The sequence below is a fragment of the Vulpes lagopus genome, chromosome 11 (genome assembly GCF_018345385.1).
Source record: "Vulpes lagopus strain Blue_001 chromosome 11, ASM1834538v1, whole genome shotgun sequence".
NCBI lineage: Eukaryota > Metazoa > Chordata > Mammalia > Carnivora > Canidae > Vulpes > Vulpes lagopus.
This window is the reverse complement of record NC_054834.1, coordinates 56,274,927-56,296,541: the sequence shown is the minus strand read 5'-3', so window position 1 is coordinate 56,296,541 and position 21,615 is coordinate 56,274,927. Positions and strand designations below refer to the sequence as shown.

Here is a 21,615-nt window from a genome sequence, read left to right as displayed (position 1 = left end):
TTTTTGCATTTTCCAGTTGGTACTGGGTTGCTTTGGTGTAGTCTCCATGTCTGTAAAAATAGCTGTAAAGTTAATTTTGCCCCTCTCTGGTCTGTCCTGGTTATTTAATATGTGTGTACGTGTAAAATCGGGCCACGATGAACAGGGTTAGTGGGGATGGAGAGCTTGGGGGTCGCAGAACTGCCTGTATGTCCCTGGTGGGGGTTTTCCATTCTCTGTGGTCATTGCACCTGTGTGGCTTTGGATCACCTTTATAGTTGCTGCTCTAGAAACTTCTAGGCAGGTTGGGGGTTGGGAGGGGTCATGCATTTATCGTGTCACATTAAGCATCATCCTTTTAGCATGAATTCCACCTTGACCCAGAGTGGTATGAGAGACAGGTCCGGTCCTTTTTGTTGATGCCATCGGGTGCCTGTGGCTGCCCAGGCCAGAGAGAAGCCTGTGTGGTTCCATTTGGGGGTTCATAGCAGGACCAGAGACTGTACCCTACTAGCTCATATCCAGCTTCTCCATCCCCTTCTGGGAAGTTGAAACACCAGAGAGATTATAAAAGTCGGTACTTTTACTTTATAAAAGTCGGGACTGCTGTTGCCTTCGAGAGCCTGTGGAGAAAGCTGGGGTCAGAGTTGAGCCCTACTCTTTCTTGAGTTCTGGGTCTTTGCAGGGCTGGGAGGCCACTGACATCTCCGGAGCAGCTTGGAGGCCTTTATTATTCGGGAACCTTCTCAGACACCTCCGTGTGTTTGCTTTTTCTTCCTTTGTTACGTTGTTTGTGTCAGGGAAGTGAAGCATCGATTTTCAGCTGTTGTTATTTTTTAATGTAGTCTGTGAGAAAGACTCGGCCCGTCCAGGGTCCAGTTTGTCTTTGCACAGCGGACTTGAGCCCTTCTCACCTCCTGCCGGCCTGACCTTTGCTTCCACTCCCTGACATTCTCTCCCCGTCAGTGAACACGCTGGATTTTCCCTCATCTGTACTCCCAGGAGTGTGAGTACTGACCTTTTCTCCTGGAAAGATCTAGTTAATGGCGTGAGCGAGTGGGTTTTATTATGATTTGTAACTAGCTGAGTAGCTTCACAGGCCTGGGAGGGGAGGGGAGGACAGGGAGGAGATGGGCACAAATAAACACACCTTGTTGCTTTTCATCTTCAAAGAGATGGGACAAAGGCCCTCTCCTGCAGGTACGGTGTTTTTATCTGACAGCCCACTTAGGCCTTTGACCTTGATAGGATCGGGGAGGAACAGCCCTGTGAGTGGGAAAGGGCAGGATGGGCCATGTTGGGCCTTCGAGACACCTTTTCCCAAAGTCCCCAGGGCAACTGACCGGGAAGTGGGCTTGTATCTCACCTTCATGGAACGTTTCTGGGAATATGGGAATTAGAGTTTGTAGTCAAATCATCTCCTATTATAGGCCTGACCTTGGCAGCCTTGCACTTTGCATGGGCACAGGGAGCAAAGGGGACCCAGTCTTTACAGCACATGCATGTGTGAGATGCTTGCTGTGCTTAAATGCATGACGGGGTTGAGGTTATTCCAATGATATTTCCAGAAATATGTGGCAGGAAGTCATTTTATGGTTCACGAGAGATCGTTCACACCCAGGATGCCAGAGCGAGGACAGAAGCTCGGATTCTAACTCCGGTGTCGTGTTAGCAGTTATCATGCACCCACCCACCTTCCATGCCTTTCCTCCCACTTGCTTTTGTGACTTTTGTGACTTTAACCGTCAATGAGATTGTTTCCGTAAACACCTCTCTTCCCGAAATCTGTTACTTTGTGGTCACCGCTGTGAACTTAGCAGTTGGTGTTCATGGGAAATAATGTAAAATAAATCACAATCTTTGAGAAAAGATGGAATTTTTCAAAATAGCACTGGCCTTTTTGCTGTGTGCATGATGGGGAGGCATGCTTGGCAAGAAGAATCCACAGGTTGGATTTCTTGCCTCTGAATTGTAGTTACCTGGGGGTTTGTTTTCATTCATTGAGATCTATGTGTATACATTCCCCCTTTTCTTTTTTAGTTTCTTTTTTATATTTTAAGTAGGCTCCTGGCCCAGTGTGGAGCCCAACTCGGGGCTTAAACTCAAAACCCTGAGATCGAGACCTGAGTTGAGATCGAGTCGGATGCATAACCAACTAGCCACCCAGGCACCCCTTCCCCTTTTCTTATATATTTGTTATATTTTACAGTCAAGAAAAAAAAGATGGTATGTGCTATTGAACGATGGAACTCTTCTTAGCTGTGAGATAGCCCCTGGGGACAAATTTTGTTTGTTAGATTCCCCCGGGATCTGTTTTTGGTTGTGGAGTCTTCCTGTTTCTCTTTTTGTCTTTCTTTCTCTCTTTAGAATATTTTGGAAATGCTTGAGCCACTGGAACCGTGCAGCTTATTTTTTGTTTTGCCAATACCCCACCTGACCACCAAGGAGATTTTTAAGATGGTCACTTGTGTGTGTGTGTGTGTGTGTGTGTGTGTGTGTGTAAAAGCCTTTCTTTCTTTATAATTGTTGTAAAAGAATCTACTCTTCTGGATGCTGAGGAGTGCCCTCAAAAATATTTGCTGGGAGAGCATCCGGGTACTTGGAAGATGGAGCATTGGCCTGTCACGTCTGCTTGATGTTTAGTGTGGCTTCCTCAAATAAGTGGATTTCTGGGATGGGGTAACTGCTTGGTCAGAGGGATGGCAGAGGTTTATTTCAGGTAGGAGTTTTCAAGTTTCTGGACATGGTGGCGGGGATGGGGTTAGTCTAGTGCAGGGTTTCGGAGCCTCTGTGCTACATTTTGGGCCGCATCGTTCTTTGTTCTGGGAACTGCCCTGCCATTCTAGAATATTCAGTGGCATCACTGGTTCTAGATGCCAGTCTTGGTTTCCTCCTCCTCGCCTCCCCCAGTTGTGACAACCAAAAATGTCTCCAGATGGTCCCCAATGCCCTCCCGGGACAGAATCACCCCTGGTTGGGAACCCGCAGTCTAGTGTGAGCAAACCCCCTCGCCATACATCTTGAGTGTTGGGATGGCTCCTCCTGGAAATGTCTCCTAGGTGGACTGGGTCAGGGTGGGACCCTCCTTCCAAGGGATCTTTTAGTCACCTGGTCTCCGCTTCCTGTGTCTGCAACACTGCAGATTTGGTGTGAAAGTACAGTTGTCACTAGACATGCCCAGCCCTGACCCTCTTTCTCTCACTTCCCCTTGAACCACATGGAACACTTCTGGGATTCTAGATTGTAGATTCGGTTCCCTTAGGAGAGACCCACTGAGGAAGGTGACAGCTGATGCCCAAAGCCACCTGGGGCCCTGAATATTGAACTGGGGAGCCTCACCCTGCCTGGAAGTCTGTCTTGGGAGAAGTGTGTTGAAATCTTAACCCTGGAAGTCCCCCTTCCCCTGCCCTACAGAGCAGTTACTGTTCCACTCTGCTCCCCTGCCCCTCCCCTTAATTCCTCCTCCCTTCCCATCAAAGGGCTTTCCAACTCTAGTTGGTTCTGCAGGTGGCGGGGAAAATCCTCTGGACCAGCCGCAAGTTGCTTTTGGGGAAATTCTCATCTTGGACTTTGTTCTCCGAAGTCTTTTTAGGGTCGTGCTCTGTGTTGCTGTATAACACTTGGATTCCTTTAAGGCACTTGGCCTCCCAGCTGTCGTTTCTCTTTGTTTGGTGTCCAGCCTCCCTCGAGTGTTTTCCTTCCTCCTCTCTTCAGACCAGCAGCGTGCATTGTCTGCTGTCTTTTGTGCAGGAAGAAAGGAGGCGCCACGAAGAGGGATGCCAGGCTGGCGGGGGAGAAGCACGCGGTCTTACATCAGGCACCTGCGCCTCCAATCACGTCCTCTTCAGAGAGCTCTGGCTTCCCAGGCACACTAGTGCGTGTTCCCTTTTGCCTTTGGATCAACTAGAAAGTTCTTCTCGAAGCTTCATTGGGCTCTTCATCAGCGCGGGACCGGTTTGGACCCGTCCAGGCTCTGTGCTGTGCTCTAGGGGCATGTCCTTTGCCCTTGAAGAATCAGATGCTCTGATGATGGGCTTAGAATTGTTTACCTTCTCTCCTTATCCAGGAAGGCACATTTCTGCAAGCAGCATCTCGAAGGCATTCCCGAATGTGAGGTATATTGACGCATCCCCTACCTTGTCGGATGTCATAAGCCCTTGGTGCACATGGATATCTCATCTTAGAGGATATTTAATGGATGGGTCCTTCTTGAACAGGTTTTAGAGGTGCTTCTTAGGTTTCCAGTTAGAATATTGGGACACACCTGTTGGTGTTCTAAACTCTTGTAGGTCTTGGCTTCTGGGATTTGAAGAAGATGTTTCGTCAGTGGCTTGTGCACAACAACCTTCTTTATTGTTCTGCGAATGCGTCCTATTTCTTGTGTCTTTCGTGGTCTCTAGGTGCATAGTAATGACTGCCCCTCCTTGAAGCTTACTCTCTCTGGCAGGGTGCCGAAGCTGTACATATATTATTTTATTGTAATATTCTCGAATTGAAAATAGCACAAAAATAATACAACAGATACCTGCTCTTATAAAAATCCAAACAAAATAGGATTGTTACAATAAAACATTAAAAGCTTCCTTTGCCTTTCATTTACATTTCTCTCCCCTTTCCTAAATTACTGTTAACTGGTATGTATCATTTTAGCTCTAATATGGATTAATATACACACACACAAACACCCCCCCCACATGCAGTTTAATGAGCTCATTATTTGTATTTGTAGCTTTTTGAGTCATTTTCACTTTATGTTTTTCATGTAAACACTTACATATATGTATTTTGCCACTTTTGCTTTGAGTTGGTCAGTTGGTTACATTTGCATCCCCCCTACTCTTGTTTGGACATTTCAGTTTTTCCAGAGCGTTTGGCATTTCCTCTTCGCTGTACAGCTTCAGCTCTTTGTATCTTTCCTCTTAAGTGGCTTATTATTTTTTTTAAAGATTTATTTATTTTAGTGAGAGAGAATATGAGAGTGTGCACTCACCTGTACAAGCAGGGGAGGGGCAGAGGGGCAGAGGGAGAGAGTATCAAGCAGACCCTGCGCTGAGCATGGAGCCCGATACAGGGCTCCATCCCAAGACCTTGAGATCACGACATGAGCCGAAACTAAGAGCTGGACGTTCATCTGACTGAGCCATCCAGGTACCCCTCTCTCTCAAGTGCTTAAAGTTCTTGGCTCTTGCTTTGCAAAAAATTACAAAATTGCAGTCATTTTTCCCATGACAGATATTTACTTCCCTATCACCAAATTTACTCCATTTCCTCGTCTTTTTTGTATACATGATAATTTTTCATTTCCAAGCAGAATTTTAGGGTAATCTTTAAGAGACTTTCTGAATAGCAGGTGGATCCAACCTGTGCAATAACTCTCAATGCCCAGAACTAGATGGAAGTGAGGACACTGAATGGCTGTGGCCAAGCTTACCCAGGTCCCGCCATGACCAGTAAATCATAGCTTCCATTCACCCTGTCCTGTCACAAGATGCTGTTGGCTCTTGAGTACATCTTCATTTCAAGAATGTTTCAACAGTAAAGATAAATTAGGCTATCCTGATTTCAAATGTGTGATGATACCAAAGGTATGCATCTTCTTGACCATCTCTCAGTTCTTATATAGCTATCCATTCTTTTAAGAGTAGCTTTAAAAACATTTTCAGATATATACAAATTTATATATATACACATACCATAATTTGTTTAATGCTTCCTCTGCACATGAATCTTATTTCACTTTCGAGCAATTTATTCAGGTAGGTGGTATACTCTGCCATTTTATGGATGAAGAAACTAGAAGGCTGAGTAATTTTCCCAAGGCCACAGCCAATAAGAGGTGGATTCACAACTGGCACATAGGACTGTATAACTTGAATCTGTGCTCTTAACCACTGGCTTTACTGCTTTGGCATTGAGTAGACAGACACTCAACTCAGGTTCATGTGTGCTAGAAGAAGTAAGTGTACCCCCTAGCTTGTGCTAGACAATTCCATCATTGGGTGGCGATGCCAGTATTGATTCCATGCTTATCATGCTCAATAAAATAATGTTAGAGAGCCATTGGAGTCAGGGGGTGTCCTAAGTTGATTTTATTCAAGTGGCTTGTCTTTGGCAGATTGAAACTGATGTTCTGCTGCTCCTCCCTATGGAGAAGTTGTCATTTTAGGTATTTAAATTGGCCTCCGTGGAGGCTTGTTTTCTTAAAAGAAACAATAACAACAAGCAAATTATCTCAACCAGCAGACTTGCCTTTGAATGTATTAACGGTAGAGATTTTTTTCCCCCTGTTGATGGAAATATTTTGTTGGAATGCCAACCTGAAGCAGTTTCTTTTTGGTCGGTCCTTCCCTCAAATACTGCTGGTTGCCAAATAGAAAGGCCCACTGTTTATAAAGTCCAGAAATAGGTTTTTAAGACAAAAATATAGTGCTGATTATAATGCCTCCTATAAAAAGAAGAACTGACTTTTTTTCCTTATTTTTCTGACCCAGAGCTTAAGCTTGTAAGGTTCACATGAGGGAGAACTTTTTCCAAACTAGTCATTGGTGTTATTTATTGTGGAAGATGAAATGTTAATGTACTGCACCGGGAAGAAAGTAGAAAATAATTTACCCCATCTCGTTGCCTCAAACCAAGGGGCTCATGTGGGCAGCGGGTAGTGGCTTGTGAGAAAGTCACGCCACAGGTCTGTCCGGTGTTAATAGTTCTAGGCAGCCCAGAGTGAGCCTCAGGATTCCAAACTCTCCCATGTCCTCTTCTTCTCATGAGTCATTGTGATACCAGGAGACTGTTAATTGGGTGAATTGGCTGGCGCTCAGATCCAACTGTGATTTTTGACAGACAAATAGCTCAGTGTGAAGACGAGGTTGTGTCTGGCCTGGAGAGAGGCCACGGAGAGGGAGGGCAGCCATTGAGCTTACTCTGGAACAGGCCTTTGGGAACTGGGTGCTGGAGGGACAGAGAATTTATGAATAACTTGATTGAGGAGACTTGCAAACCCAAGGAGCCAGTGTTCCACGTGGGACACTTGTGTGTCTGTTGGCAGAGAGAAATGAAAGCATAAAGGGTGTTTAATTTTATTGCACTAAAAATCTCTGCTCGTTATTATAAGGCCCAGTGAGGTGAGCTTCGGGGATATCAGAAGGGCGTCGTCTTTGATGGCAGCCCTGGAGCTTTTCCTTGAGCCTCAGCCTTTGAAACAGAGCAGTGTTCTCTGGGAGCCATTAAACTAATTGGACATGGCTGAAAAATGAGTCTTCGTCAACACTTGTAGCTCCGTGGTCAGTTTGAAAAAAAGCCTCTCAGTTGGTTTGGAAAGTTCTAAATATAACTTGTTTTTTGTCGTAAAAATAAAATGGGGGAGTGGGGGGATGATGGAAGGTGACTGGCAACATAGGGCGTTTCGTCAGAAAAAAATCCCAACACTGCAGAGAAGTGTCGATGCTCAGAGAAACCAGAACAGAACTGAATGAAGGGTTTCAAAAACAGATTTTGTAAAAACATCAGCCTAAGCTTGACTAAGAGGTATCCAAGTAGGCACGTGAGCCTGGCTGGCGGGGTCTGGGAAAGCAGGCCTGGAAAGAGGTGGTGCTAGCTACGGTGGAAGAGATGAGGGTGAAGACATGGCCTGTGTCAGGAATATTCTGTATCAGCGACAGGTAGAACCAGCCCTGTAAACGTTAGAGAGAAACCGTACACCCCGGTGAGACCTAGGAAGGGCAGCAGTGATGCAGCAAGGTAGAGATTCCACATGTCCCCAGAGTCCTTTATGGTGGCCAACTAGATGGTAAGGACAATAGAAGAAAAGCTAACAGATGTTGAGAAATATGATAGGGATGCTCCGTGTTTGAATCATCAGCATACCAGAGGAGTCGGAGATGCTCAGACATTGAGATACATACATATATATATATATTCAGGGAAAGGAATGCTGTCCAGTGTCAAGGGGAGAGTATCAGGATCTTTTGAAAGTACTCCTAAAACGTGACTCAGCCACAATCCCCAACAGAAAAAAAAAAAAAAAAAGAACTCCTTTCTTGTCTGATTAAAATTCCATGAGGCAGGAGGGGGTCAGATAGATTCCTTGATGGCTGCCTTGGTGGCTCTTGGTCCAGCCCCTGAGTCAGCATTCGGCATAATGTCAGTCACACAATGGGATATCCCATAAGTTTCCGGGAAAGGATGGAGGTGACACTAAGGACATAAGATTGTGATTTTGAAGAAGAGAAGCAGGTGAAGGAAGAATGAAGTTTTCCTGGTCAGGCTAATTGTGCCCTTTGGTGGCATATCATTTCTCCTCCAGATTTTGGAATAGTCTCACTCATTTTCAAAGACCTACAAAGATCTTTACTAGAGAGACCCATGACTTAACAAAGACAAAGAGCAAGAGGTCTTAGAGAGGGAAGCAGTGATCACCGTTTTAAAACCATGGGGGACATTAGACATATGTTGTGAGGCTAGCGAGTGGCATATAAAAGGGTTTCGGACAGGTCACTAAAAACTGGTGTGCATTTTAATTCCTTTTGAGGGGAGTTTGCATCGTTTGTGTAATGAATAGAAGTTACCGAGAGGAAAAGGTGAAAAGAATTGTGTTTTTATAAAATGTTGCTGTTAAAAATGTTAACTTGTAGGAAACTTACAGTTATCTTCTGGTCTAATTTCAAAGGAAATAAAAATTTTCTGATGAAACCACATAAATGACCCCAGAAAGGAAGTGCACTAATAACTATAATCTTAGAGAAAAACGGAGAGTGATATAAATACATCAGTTATAAGAGTAAATGTAAAACAAATTGTCACCAACTCTTACTGAAAAAAAAAATCACCCATCTATTTATTGTAGGAGCTGTAGTAAAAACCAAGAAATATAAATAGAGTGAAAAGTTAGGGACATAAAATCCATTATACAAGGGCTACTTTTATGGTATCAGATAAGTAATTTCATAGCATTAAGCATTAAGATAGATAAACAGGGTTACTGCAAATAGCTAAAGGTCCATTAAACAATGAATATCTGATAATCCCATATAAAAAGACATGAAGAATTAGGAACATAATTAAAGGGTGCTTTAATTCGTAATTGTGGAAGGTTCTTCAAGTATAAAATTAGCTAGTGCTTGCCAAGTTTTGGAAGGTTAAAATACTTAAAGAATATGTAATTTTAATGTTTCAAAGAAGACGTCCATGCGAATAGGGAGATGCAGATGGAGAGTGTGCTGGTGTCTGCAGCGGGGAGTGGTGGGTCGGCCTGACACGTTCCTCTGGACACTCCCGGCAGCCTTGCCTCCACACACCTGCTCCCTGGGCTCGTGGAAGTGTTTGCTAACGGAAGCTTTGGGAATAAAAAATCCTGCCTGCTAATGAGATGAGAACGTTGATTAAGCTTCCAGTTGCGCTGAGCGAGTCTGACACCGGTGGCTGCCCAGGGACAGTGTCTGTGCAGGAGCGTTTCCAGGGGCAGTTTAGGGCCCACCATATGGATGGCAAAGAAGGCTTTGAGAAAGTTACTGAGAAGGAAAGTCTGTTTTTGCTTTTATTGATTGGTAAGCATTGATAGTTTTTAAATTATGAGCAGATGTTTTCCTGGTTGGGTGTAGTGTATTTTCTCTTTTAAGATTAAAGTATAAGGATTATCGTCTAGAGCTTTGGTACTCAAAGTACAGTCTTCAGGCCAGCAGTGTCAGCATCACACCCGAACCAGAATCTATACTTTAGCAGGATCCTCAGATCAGGGGTGCCTGGGTGACTCAGTTGGTTAAGTGTCCGGTTCTTGATTTTGGCTCAGGTCATGGTCTCAGGGTTGTGAGATCGAGGCCTGCGGTCGGGCTTCAAGCTGGGCGTGGAGCCCGCTTAAGATTCTCTCTTTCTCTCCCTCTCTCTGCGCAACCCCCCCCCCCCCCCCGGAAAAAAAAGAAAAGGAAAACAAGATCCTCAGGTGATTTATGCACATATTGAAGTTTGGGGATTGCTGATGTGGTGGCTGGGATTATAGGCTTTCAAGGGACTCATCCTGGGTTCACATCCTGCTCACTGCCTTGTCCTTGGCCAAGTTTCTAAAACTTTTACTGAACCACCGTGTCTTCATCTGTATATAGGAATAATAATGCTGCCTGCCATGTGGAAATAGTTTAAATGAGCAACGGCACATAAAGCATTTAGCTTTCATAATTGCCCACTAAATGTTAGTTGTTTATTTTAATCATTATTCAGGTTTATTATAAAAATTCGGAGAGGAATTTAGAAAAACACAAGTTAATGGTGCTACAAACTAAAGACTGTCAACACATTGGCTTATTTTCTTTTATTGTACATATATTTTTAAAGATTTTATTTATTTATTCATGAGGGACACACAGAAGCAGAGACACAGGCAGAGGGAGAGGCAGGCTTCCTGCAGGGAGCCCGATGTGGGACTCCATCCCAGGTCTCCAGGATCATTTCCTGAGCTGAAGGCAGATGCTTAACTGCTGAGCCATCCCTCAGAAAGTTCTTTTGGATAACACTGCTGTAGAAGAATAATTCTTTTTTTTTAATTTAAAGATTTTATTTACTTATTCATGAAAGACACACAGAGAGAGAAAGAGAGAGGCAGAGACTCAGGCAGAGGGAGAAGCAGGCCCCATGCAGGGAGCCCGACGCGGGACTTGATCCTGGGTCTCCAGGATCACGCCCTGGGCCGAAGGCAGGCGCTCAACCGCTGAGCCATCCAGGGATTCCTAGAAGAATAATTCTTACATGGAAAGAAAATGCCTATGACACAGAATGATTCAAATTTTAAGAGGGGGATGGGGAGGGAGTTGTAGACTGTCCCTTGGTCCCATGGCATTTCCTGATTTTCTAAATTCTGGCAAATCTGGCCCTCATGGTCCTCACTCACCGAAAGCTTGAGGTGCCAGCGGGTTGTTGAATTCCTGGCCCCCTGTAGGTTCTCTCAGGACCCTAGATACCTAACCTGGGCATTGATGTTGCTATTGCTTTTTGTTCCAAAGGCTGCTGCCTGGCATCGGACCTTCTTGTCTACACAACATTTCATCATTTCCAACGAATTCACTCCTCTTCCATTTCACAGCAGTGATTTCCAAGTGTTGTGAGGAGAGGAAACCCCCGTGCCCCCTTCCCCATCAGATTGGTAGGGTTGTGGGACACCTGGGTGGGGTTGAGCAGCTGGCTTTGGCGCTCAGTTGTCATCCTGGGGGTCCTGGGTTCGAGTGCCGCATCAGGCTCCCTGCATGGAGCCTGCTTCTCCCCCTGCCTGTGTCTCTGCCTCTCTCTGTGTCTCTCATGAATAAATAAATAAAATCTTAAAAAAAAAAAAGAAAGATTGGTAGGGAAGAGTTACCTACAGGGGAAAAAAGGTTGAATCCATTCTCCATTAAACTGTAAATGGTAACAACCCCCAGACTCCTCTTGATTCCTTTGGAAGTGCCTGCTCTGTTTTGGTCTGGCTTGTGGGTCCAGCGGGCCCGCCGGGGAGGGGACACTCCAGCTTGCCGGCGGGGTCAGCTGAAACTAATAGCCCTTGCTCTTTCTTGGAGATGGTATTGGTGCTCAGGCAGCCCCGGTCTCCTGTTGGTTTTAGAAAGGATCCCAGCCAGCCTGATGGAGGAGGGATGGCGCCTCGCGGCTCACTCCTTACGTGGCCTGTGTGGCCCTGCTTACTGGCTGGCCCTCCTGTTGATTGACCCCATGTCTGTGTTTGTACAGTTTCCTCTTGACCCTGCAGGACCCTGCCAGTGACTCTCCTTGTCTAGAAAGTGGTCCTCCCATATTCGACTCCCAACCACAGAATTAAGTTGACTTTTTAAAGATTTGATGTATGGATATACCGCAGGACGAGTACCCAAAGTAATCGTACCCTAAGTGAGTCTACTTAGCATCCACCGCCCCACGGAGTTACACATTTTCTTTTCTTGTGATGAGAGGTTTTAAGATCCTTTCAAGCAGGTGTACAGTGTTGTTAGCTGGTAGTGCTGCACGTTCCATCCCCAGGGCTTACTGCTGTCACCACTGCAGGTTTGTACCTTTGCACCAGGGTCCCCCATTTCTGCACTCCTGCCTCTGGCAACCAGCAATCTGTTCTCTGTTTTCTTTTTTCTTTTCTTTTCTTTTTTCTTTTCTTTCCTTTTCTTTTCTTTCCTTTTCTTTTCTTTTCTTTTTTCTTTTCTTTTCTTTTCTCTTCTCTTCTCTTCTTTTCTTTTCTCTCTTTTTTTTTTAAGATTTTATTTCTTTATTCATGAGAGACACTGAGAGGCAGAGACACACAGGCAGAGGGAGAAGCAGGCTCCATGCAGGGAGCCCGATGCAGGACTCGATCCCAGGACCCCGGGGTCACGCCCTGAGCCGAAGGCAGACGCTCAATGACTGAGCCACCCAAGAGCCCCTGTTTTCTATTTCTATGAGTTTGGATTTCTTTCTTTCTTTTTTTTTAGATTCCTGTAAAAGTGAGATCCTACACCATTCATTTGTCTTTCTCTGTCTGACTTATTTCACTTAGCATAATCCCCTCGCGGTCCATCCGTGATGGTCACAAACGGCAGGATTTCCTTCTTTGTTAAAGGCTGGGTAATATTTCATAATCTCACTTCCGCAACCGCTTCCCCTGCCTTGCATTTGCCTCTGCCTTGCGTCTTGTTGGACTCACCGCATGGTACTCCACAATTTATTCATGCTTGTTCCCTATACCTGAGTGGTTCTTCATCCTAGATGACTATGAGTAAGTTGGGTGTTTTAAAATACGTGCTTTTTAAATTGTTTAAATTCTGGAATCTTTCAAACATAAAACCTGAGAATGATGTAACAGATACTAATGTACCTATCATACAGATTTATTGGATTTTTAATGTTTGTTATTTTAATACAAAATTTTTTAAAAGAGAAAAACAGATACAGATGTGATCACAGCCTCCCTCATCTTTTGACTTTGTCTTTTGCCCAGAGGACACTGCTGTCCTCAAGTTGAAGTATATCCTTTCTATTCAAGTTTTAATCTCTTAACATATTTGTGTGTGTCTGTGTGTCTGTCTCCAGTGGGTAACATTTTAAAGTATAGGTGAATGCTATCATCCTGTGTATATTGTTCAACTTGCCTTTTTATTTATTCTTCCCACATTGGGGTCCATCCATGTTGCCACATATAGATTTTTTTTTTTTTTTATAAGTAAACTATACCTGATGTGGGGCTTGAGCCTGTGACAGGGATCCAGATCAAGAGTCTGCAGGCTCTACCGACTGGGCTAGCCAGGCATCCCAGTCTAGATGTAGGTTTTTAACTGCTCTGAGGTATTCCATTTGTACTTTGTTTATTCGTCTCTTAAGACCATTAGGTCGTTACCACGACTAACCACCCTGCTGTGGAAATCCCGTGCACAAGAGCAGGACTTTACAATATTCTCGAGGTTGGATTGCTGGATCGAGGGGTTTGCATGTTTGCAGCCTCACTGGATACTGACAACTCACCCTCTGAAATGGTCCTACCCTCGTATACTCCTGTTGGTGATTTAGGAGAGCACCTGTTTCACCATGTTTCTTCTAGTATTTAGAATTTAGGGCTCTTATTTTCCAAGGGCACAAAGTTATAACTCAGCTGTAGTTTTAATGTCCTTTCCCCTGATGACTAGCCTGGGGAATGTGGTCAGCTGTGACCTGGAACAGGCCTCAGCCTGCCCCCCAGACTCCATCCCCATTTGGATGTAGATGGAGAAGCCTGGGGGCCTTCCGCAATGGTAGTTCTGCTGTTGGTGTGGCAGGAATTTCCAGGTTCGGAACTCCAGGTTTTAGGGCTGAGCTGATAAGGTCTTGTCCTGCTGGAGAATAGAATGCTTCCTTTTTACACAGATTCTGGGTGTCCGGGTGTTTCTCTGGCACAGGCTCGAGAAGGCCGTCCTGGGCTTGAGTCCGCCGGCTACTGAGACCGCTGAACCGTGCCCCTCCATGAGCAAACCAGCAGAGCCGTGGGGAGCCACTTTCTGGACCCCACCTCTGATGGAGGTTGGGAGGTGTGATGACCCGCAAGGCAGGCTCTTGGATCAAACGGTCTGGGTGCCCACACTGGCTGTTGACCTTAGGCTGGTTGCAGAGCCTCTCTGTGCCTCAGTGGGCTCCTAACCCCTGAGGAGGATCATGCCAGCCTCAGCATTCTTGGGGAGACTGGACAAGGCCATGCGTGCGAGGTACCTCTCAGTCCAGTGTCCACTACTTCATCCACACTCACCACATGCTTACTAATAATCCATGCTTTGAGACTGGGTTTGATGGCTGGGGCTGTCGGACATGTGGAATCCCCGGGGCCTGCCTTTGTGCTGGCCCTGAAGTCGGTGCTCAGCAAACGTTTGTTAAATGAATATATGCGTTTCTGCCTACCTATGTGCTTCGCCCTATACGTACAGCAGGTTATGTTAAGGCTCTTGAGTTTTATTCTGAGAGCCCCGGGAATGTTTTCAACCAGGGAGTATTGTGATCCTGTTTGTGGTCTTTTTTTTCTGTTGTTTTTAAAGATTTTATTTATTTATTCATGAGAGACACACAGAGAGAGGCAGAGACACAGGCAGAGGGAGAAGCAGGCTCCCTGCAGGGAGCCCGACGTGGGACTCGATCCCAGGACCATGGGATCACGACCTGAGCCAAAAGCAGATGCTTCACCGCTGAGCCCCCCCCACCAGGCGTCCCCCATTTGTGGTCTTAAAACAAGAGATGAGGATGCATGGTCCATCTGACGTTTTAAGTCCTGAAATTTCATGAGCTCAAAGTGAGGTTTTTCTGACTCATTTTCACATGCCTTTTAAAAATGTATTCTTCCCACTCCCCCCCCCTTCCTGGGATGTTTCTTCCTCGCCTTCTTGGTCTTTCTGAAGTACATTCAAATGGCTTTCTCTCTGTTGGTGGCTCTAAAAAAAACCCAAGTGAGTGGCCTTTGCCCCTGAGCTCCTCTCCCTGGGGTATTCTCAGGGGCGGTGCTAAGCTTGATTCTGGAAGCAGAGTCCTGAGAGTTCCGCTGCGCAGTCACGTGGCTCACCCGGGCGTGGTGCTGCTGCAGAACACTTATCCACAGTAGGTTGTGTATGGAAGGGGGTGTGCTTACCCCGTGGAGCCATCATGCAGACGAAGGGCCTGGTGGTGATTTTCCATATGTTGGTTCTGTTCTGACTTCGAGGGAGTGAACAGCTTGCTTCTGGGAGGTTCATGAACTTCCCTGGGTTCTCTGGGGCACCTCCTTTTAAACGGGTTCCCGAGGTCAACTGAAGAGCCTCCAAGATTGCGAAAGGGAAATGCCCTTTCTCTAAGTACCCTTAGAGGGACTGTGTAGGGGCACCCCTGGCCGTTCCCTTTCCTATTTTAAGAGTTTTCATTTGTTTGAGAAACAGGGTGAGAGCAGAATGGGAGGAAATGGGAATCTCTGTGGACTTGAGTTGCTTGCCCCCATAGGGTGCCATAAACAAGCCATTTAGTGGATTTAGAAACGGGAGGAGGGGAGGAGTTAGGGAACAAAACAGAGTAACGGGGCTGACTTTGTACAATAAATAAGTAACACTGCCACTTGGAGAAGGTGACTCGGATGAAGGTAGGAAAATAATGTGGTAAAGATTAAACCCACGGAAGACAAGCAAAACAACCCAGAAGTCAGAAGTACAAAGTTGTACATGTTAATGGGAGAGCAAAGTAGTCATGCACCGACTGTCGGTCAGAATTGTGGGGGGAGGAAGGGCTGGGCCCCAAGGACCATGGATTTTTTTTTTTTGAAAATTTAAATACTTTTGTGCTTTATCTTATTTTTAAGATTTTATTTATTTATTCAGAGAGAGAGAGAGAGAGAGAGGCAGAGACACAGGCAGAGGGAGAAGCAGGCTCCATGCAGGGAGCCCGATGTGGGACTCAATCCTGGATCTCCAGGGTCACACCCTGGGCTGCAGGCGATGGTGCTAAACCGCTATACCACTGGGGCTGCCCGAGAACCAAGGATTTAAACCCCATTGGATTTGAATTTTAGTTACTGTTTCACAGGCCTTGCCTGAGATTTGGGGATGAGTGTGTGCGTGTGTGTGCACGTGTGTCCACACAGCCCTGTCTGTGTGTGTGGAGGGTATGTGTACATGTACAAACTTGGCTAGCCTTGGTCCTAGGAAGAAATTTCACATGGGACACAGGGAGCTCTTCATCCTGCATCAGCTTATCTGTTTTAAAATGATAGATTGGGGACTACGTCATGGGACTTTCTAGAACAATTATTTATTGTTCACTTTCTTGTGAGACACTGTGGCGAGTCCTGCTGGGTAGCCAGAGTTTCCCCCAGACTTTAAGTAAGGAGTGCAGCAGGAGAGGGGGAGTGTGCAGGTCTGAGTAGGGCATCGTGTAGTAGTGTTTGGGGCTGCACGGTCACAAGAGCCGCACGGACCCAACGCTATGGAATTCAGAGGCAGTCCACACCTACTCCTGCTGTGACGGAGAAACGGGGATCATGTGGGGGATCCTGACGTGGGCTTGGAGGAGTGGAAGACAGGCCGGCATGGGCAGGGTCGCAGAGATTGGAAGGTAAGCAGCATCAGTCGGGAAGCCCAAAGGTGACAGCTTTGCTGGAGTCTCAAGGAGCAGTGGGAGCCAAAGCTGGAAAGAGGGCATACTCTGCTACCAGGACTCCTGTGGTCTCAGGTGTTGGCACTTCCTGTGTCCCAGGTACCGTGGAAGATGCTTTACTCAAGATCCCTATGAGGGGCACCTGGGTGGCTCAGTCAGGTAAGTGTCCGCCTTGGCTCAGGTCATGATCTCGGGGTCCTGGGACTGAACTCTGCATTGGGCTCCCTGCTCAGTAGCGAGTCTGCTTGTCCCTCTCCCTCTGTCCCTCCCCCGGGCTTGTGCTCCCAATCTCTGTCTCTCAAAATAAAGAGAATCTTTTGTTGTTGTTGTTGTTGTGTTTTTTAATGATCCCTATAAGATAGGGACAGTCACCATCACTACCTGACCTGGTAAGAGACTGATGCTCAGAAAAACCAGCAATTTGCTATAGGACATGGGCAAGGGCTAGGCTGCGGGCCTGGGCTTTCTTGGCTCGTGGCTTTGGTGGGTGGGGGGTTGGGGGGGGATGAGGGCCGCACCTGCCAGTGAGAGCTTGGGCTTGCGTGGTGGGCGTTGGGAGGCCTTGGCCTAGACAGAAGCTGTGTGGCCAGCCTGGGGTTGGCCAGTGTGCAGGCTCCCGAGTGTCTGAGTGAGGACGGCCTGGCATGTGCTGTCAGGGGCAGGCTGCGGGGAGGAGGCCTGGACTTGGAGACCTTTGAGCAAGCCATTTTCCTGGAATGGTGAGAGCCAAAGCTGGGTGTGTACGTGAGGGTCAAGCAGTTGAGCTGGGGAGGAAGTGCAGGCCGCCAGGTGTCAGGCGATTCCCAGACTTGGATTTCTGGACCAGTGAAATAATGAAAAATAAGCCCCAGAAGGGTGGGCTCCTGATGTTGGGTCACTTCCTTTTATTTGTTCAAATGGGAACAGTGTAAAAAAAAAAAATCCACCCTTTATTAGATCTCATATAAGAAATCACGTTTTACTACAGAAATTTAGGAGTTTCTCGTCTTCAGAAAAATGATGGTCTTTTAAATGGAACAATTTCCTTGGAAGGAGAGCTCACCGCAGCGGCCCCTGAAGCGTCTAAGATTGTCGCTGCCTGGTGAGCACCTTGCGGTGGGCCTGGGTGTTCTCACACACGCATTTGGGGCCCCCCTGGTAGAGGCTGTTTTGTCCTCAGGCGAGACTTCAGGGGCCGGGGAGGCAGGTGCCCCGCTCTCAGGCCTCTGGGTGTTTAGGATTTGGAGCAGGGTGTTCTAGGGCAGGGCCTCTGTGCACAGGAACTGGGGAGGGGTCTTGTGAACAGGGGAGTGGGGAGGAGAGCCTGGGAGAGGAGGGAAGTGCACGGGGGCCCAGCCTGATTGTTAGTTAGCACCAGGCTTTTGGAGAGATCTCACCATAGTCCTTGGGAGAGGCCTGGGGGCCGAGGCGCTGCTCATCCCCATCGACCGGAGGGGGACCCTGAAGGCCCAGGTGCCAGGCATCTGTGAGTCATCTCAGGGCCGGGGCGCGGAATTGGGGTTCACGTGGGGCCTGCTGCCTTCTGTGCTTGCCCCACGTGGGTCCCTAACTCTGGGATGGCCTTGGCATGCTGTTGGGGAACCTTTTCCATGACTCATCTGATTGATTTGGTGTAACCGTAGTGACGTGTTGAGGCACTTCTGACTCCCTTGGGGACGTGTGTGGCCGGTTGTCCTGTGACGCGGGGACCCTTTCAGCTGGTTGCGATCCCCAGGTGTGGCGTCATCCTTTGGCACCTGGCGGATGGGGCCGTCCAGGTACAGGGCCCCATCTTGTGACCAACTGGGCTTTCCTAGATGCGTCCAGTGTGCGCCCTGAGCCCCGGCCCAGCCTCACCGTGTCCTGTGCAGGTCTGGGTGCTGCCATCCGGGTGCCCTGTGTGAAGGTGGCCGCTGGGGCTCCTGGGCTCTGGTCTCCCTCCCAAGAAGCTGCAGCGCAGGGAGGGAGGGAGAGCCCCGAGCAGGTGGGATTCGAACCCTGGCCCGCACCCCCTGAGCCCAGATGCTTCTCACCTCACTTCTGTGCAGGGTCTGGGTCTCACTTCTCTTTCACATTGGCATGACTCCTCCCAGACGGCTTCCCAGAAAGCTCCTAATGGAATCTTCGAATAGCTATCCAAGGACGGTTTCAGAATTTCAGACATTTTCCTCTTCTAATGGAAGCTCTGTCTGGCTCGCCGGTGAAGGGGGGCCAGGTTCCTCCAGGGGCCCACTTCCTAATTTCCAAGCATCGTCCACGGAGAAAATCCACCCTCCAGGAGTTTATGACTAAGAGAGCTCAGTCCGAGTCCATCTCACGGCGTGGGCAGCAGCTTTGATCGTCCTGAGGGTGTTTTGGTTCCCACCCAGGTGGGCGTGGAGAAGGGGCTCCCCTGCCGCCCCGCCTGGCCCGGCCCTCCTGGGAAGGCCTGCTGTGTGCTGCCCGGGCCTGGGCCTCACAGCCCTCAGCTCCCGTCCCCTTCAGCCTGAGGTTTCCGGGGCTTTGTTTCTGGAAGTTGTAGCTGGGCTGGAAGGCAGCCAGATGTTGGAAGCAGAGGTGCACACCTTGAGGAAAGCCTTTTCTGCTTTTAGAGCAGCCCAGGGGGCTCCTTCCTGGCAGACCAGCTCTTCCCGGGGGAGGCGTGTGGGGCCCTCGTGCCTGTGTGGGCTTTTCTGAGACCCACTGATAAAATATTTACATCAGGGGCTTGGTACCAAGCCCTGGTTTGTTTGTTTAAAGAGTCTTAACAACACATCGGCCTTAAGGATGCCAGCTTGTTAGCTTTTGGTTTCTTGCTTGCGGTTTTTGTTTTTACGAGGAGTGGAGAAGCCAGGCCTGATCTTCTGAGAAGGAGCCTGCTGTGTAGGAGAAAACTAGTCCCTCGTGTATCTGATAGTGATGAGGCTCCTGCTTGCCGAGCGTTTGCTGTGTGCCCCTGCCTGCAGGGTTCTTGGGGCTTTGCAGCATTCTCTCTTCATCTTCCCACGACCTTCCAGGTGGATTGAATTGTGTCCACAAAATAAAAGGTCTGTTCCAGTCCAGTTTTGAATTGTGACTTTATTTGGAAATGGGGTCTTTGCAAATGCAAGTAGTTAAGAGGAAGTCCTACTGGACCAGGGTGGGTCCTGATTCCTAGGACAGGTGTCCTTATGTGGAGGGGACGCACAGACACACGCTGAGGACCACGTCAGTGGAAAGACAGAGTGATGTAATGAGAGTGATGTAGATCCAAACCAAGGAACGCCGAGGATTGCCAGCACCCACCAGATGCCTGGGAGAGGTGAGGAAGCATTCTTCCCTATGCAGCCCTCGGAGACAGCATAGCCTTGCCAGCACCTTGATTTTGAACTTCTAGCCTCCAGAATTGTGAGAGAATAGATTTCTGTTGTCTTAAGGCACCCATGTGTGAAGCAGCCCTAGGAAACAGTACAGTGGGAATTACCTAGGAGGGGATTAGCCCCGTTTTGCAGGTGAACAAACCAAGGCCCAGAAGTGTTAGGCGTCCTGCCCTAGGTCACTCAGCTTCTCTGTGGAGACAGATGGAGGAGAGGATGGCCCGGTGGTGCTGCCAAGTGCACACCTTCAAGGTGGTGACTTTCTGATGCTGGGTACTTCAGACACCTGCAGTTCTTCAGCAGGAGACAAAGACAGGCCTTGAGCATGGGGCCTGTCTTGGGGGGGATCCATCAGGGTGTCTCAAGGGAAGGAAGACAGAGGACCAGAGGAAGCACGGTGGCTTAAACTTGCCTTTTAATGTGTGTGTGTGTATAGATTTAGGTTTTATTTAATTATTCATGAGAGACACAGAGAAGAGAAGCAGAGACACAGACAAAGAGAGAAGCATGCTCCATGCAGGGAGCCTGATGTAGGACTCAAACCCAGGACCCCAGGATCACAACCTGAGCCAAAGGCAGACGCTCCACCACTGAGCCCCCCCGGGTGCCCCTCACGGTTTGTTTTTAAATTGATGAGACAGATGATGGTACAAAAATTGAAGAAAACACTGAAAAAGTGGTTTCCTCTCTTGCCCCTGCTGTCTTGTTATCCAGTTTACTAGTTACCAGTTACACCAGTTCTCCAGCCCAGGGGAAGCCAGTCCTGACTGTTATGTGTTCTTCCAGAGGTAACTACGTTAACCTACACTATATAAGCACGATGCATAACATACAAATAGTACACAGATACAACATCCATAGCGTCTTTATATAATTGTGTATGTGGGTGATACTGTGTATGTACAGCGTACATTTATCATCTTTATATTGTATATGCTTTTCTACCACTTGGATACATTTTTGATTTGAGCCTTACTGTTTTGAAAAAGGAAGCACAAGCATATGGTATGATATTCATAAGGTACCAAAGAGCACACGGTGCGAACTCTCCCCTCTTATCTAATCCCCAGCCACCCCTAGTCTCCTCCGTGGAGGCACCTGTTTTCCAGTTATTGTTGCTTATTTACTGAATATGTCTCAGAGATCTCTCTGGCAGAGAGTCGCCTCATTTATTTTTATGGTTTATGGTATTCATGGCATTCGGTTATGTGGCTGTACCATAAATTATTTAACCTATCTGCGGTTGCTAGCTGGGATGACTTACATCTTTGCTGTGACAGTGTTGTATTAAATAGCCTTATACATAAGTAGGTTGTTTTAAATAGCTAGAGAAGTGGAATTGTTGACTTGGGGAGTTAAGTGCATTTGATATTTTGATGGTTATGCCTAATTGTCCTCCAGAGAGTCTGTTCCTATCCCCCTGCCCCCAGCCATAAATGAGGGTGCTGATCTTCCCACTGCTTCCCATCCCACTGTGTTAGCAACGTTTTATCACAGTTGGTGCCTTATTTTATTTTTCTTGTAATGAGTGAGCATCTTTTCTTTCTTTTTCTTTTTTTAAAGATTTTATTTATTCATGAGACACACACACACACACACACACAGAGAGAGAGAGAGAGAGAGAGAGAGAGAGAGGTAGAGACACAGGCAGAGGGAGAAGCAGGCTCCATGCAAGGGGCCCGATGTGGGACTCGATCTTGGGACTCCAGGATCATGCCCTGGGCTGAAGGTGGTGCTAAACCGCTGGGCCACCCGG

At 47.4% G+C, this 21,615-nt stretch overlaps 1 protein-coding gene across 2 annotated transcripts in view; it reads left to right on the top strand.

Moving 5' to 3' along the window:
- Positions 1–21,615, top strand: part of LDLRAD3 (low density lipoprotein receptor class A domain containing 3) — a 228,793-nt gene that overhangs the window by 2,628 nt on the left and 204,550 nt on the right. The window lies entirely within an intron of this gene.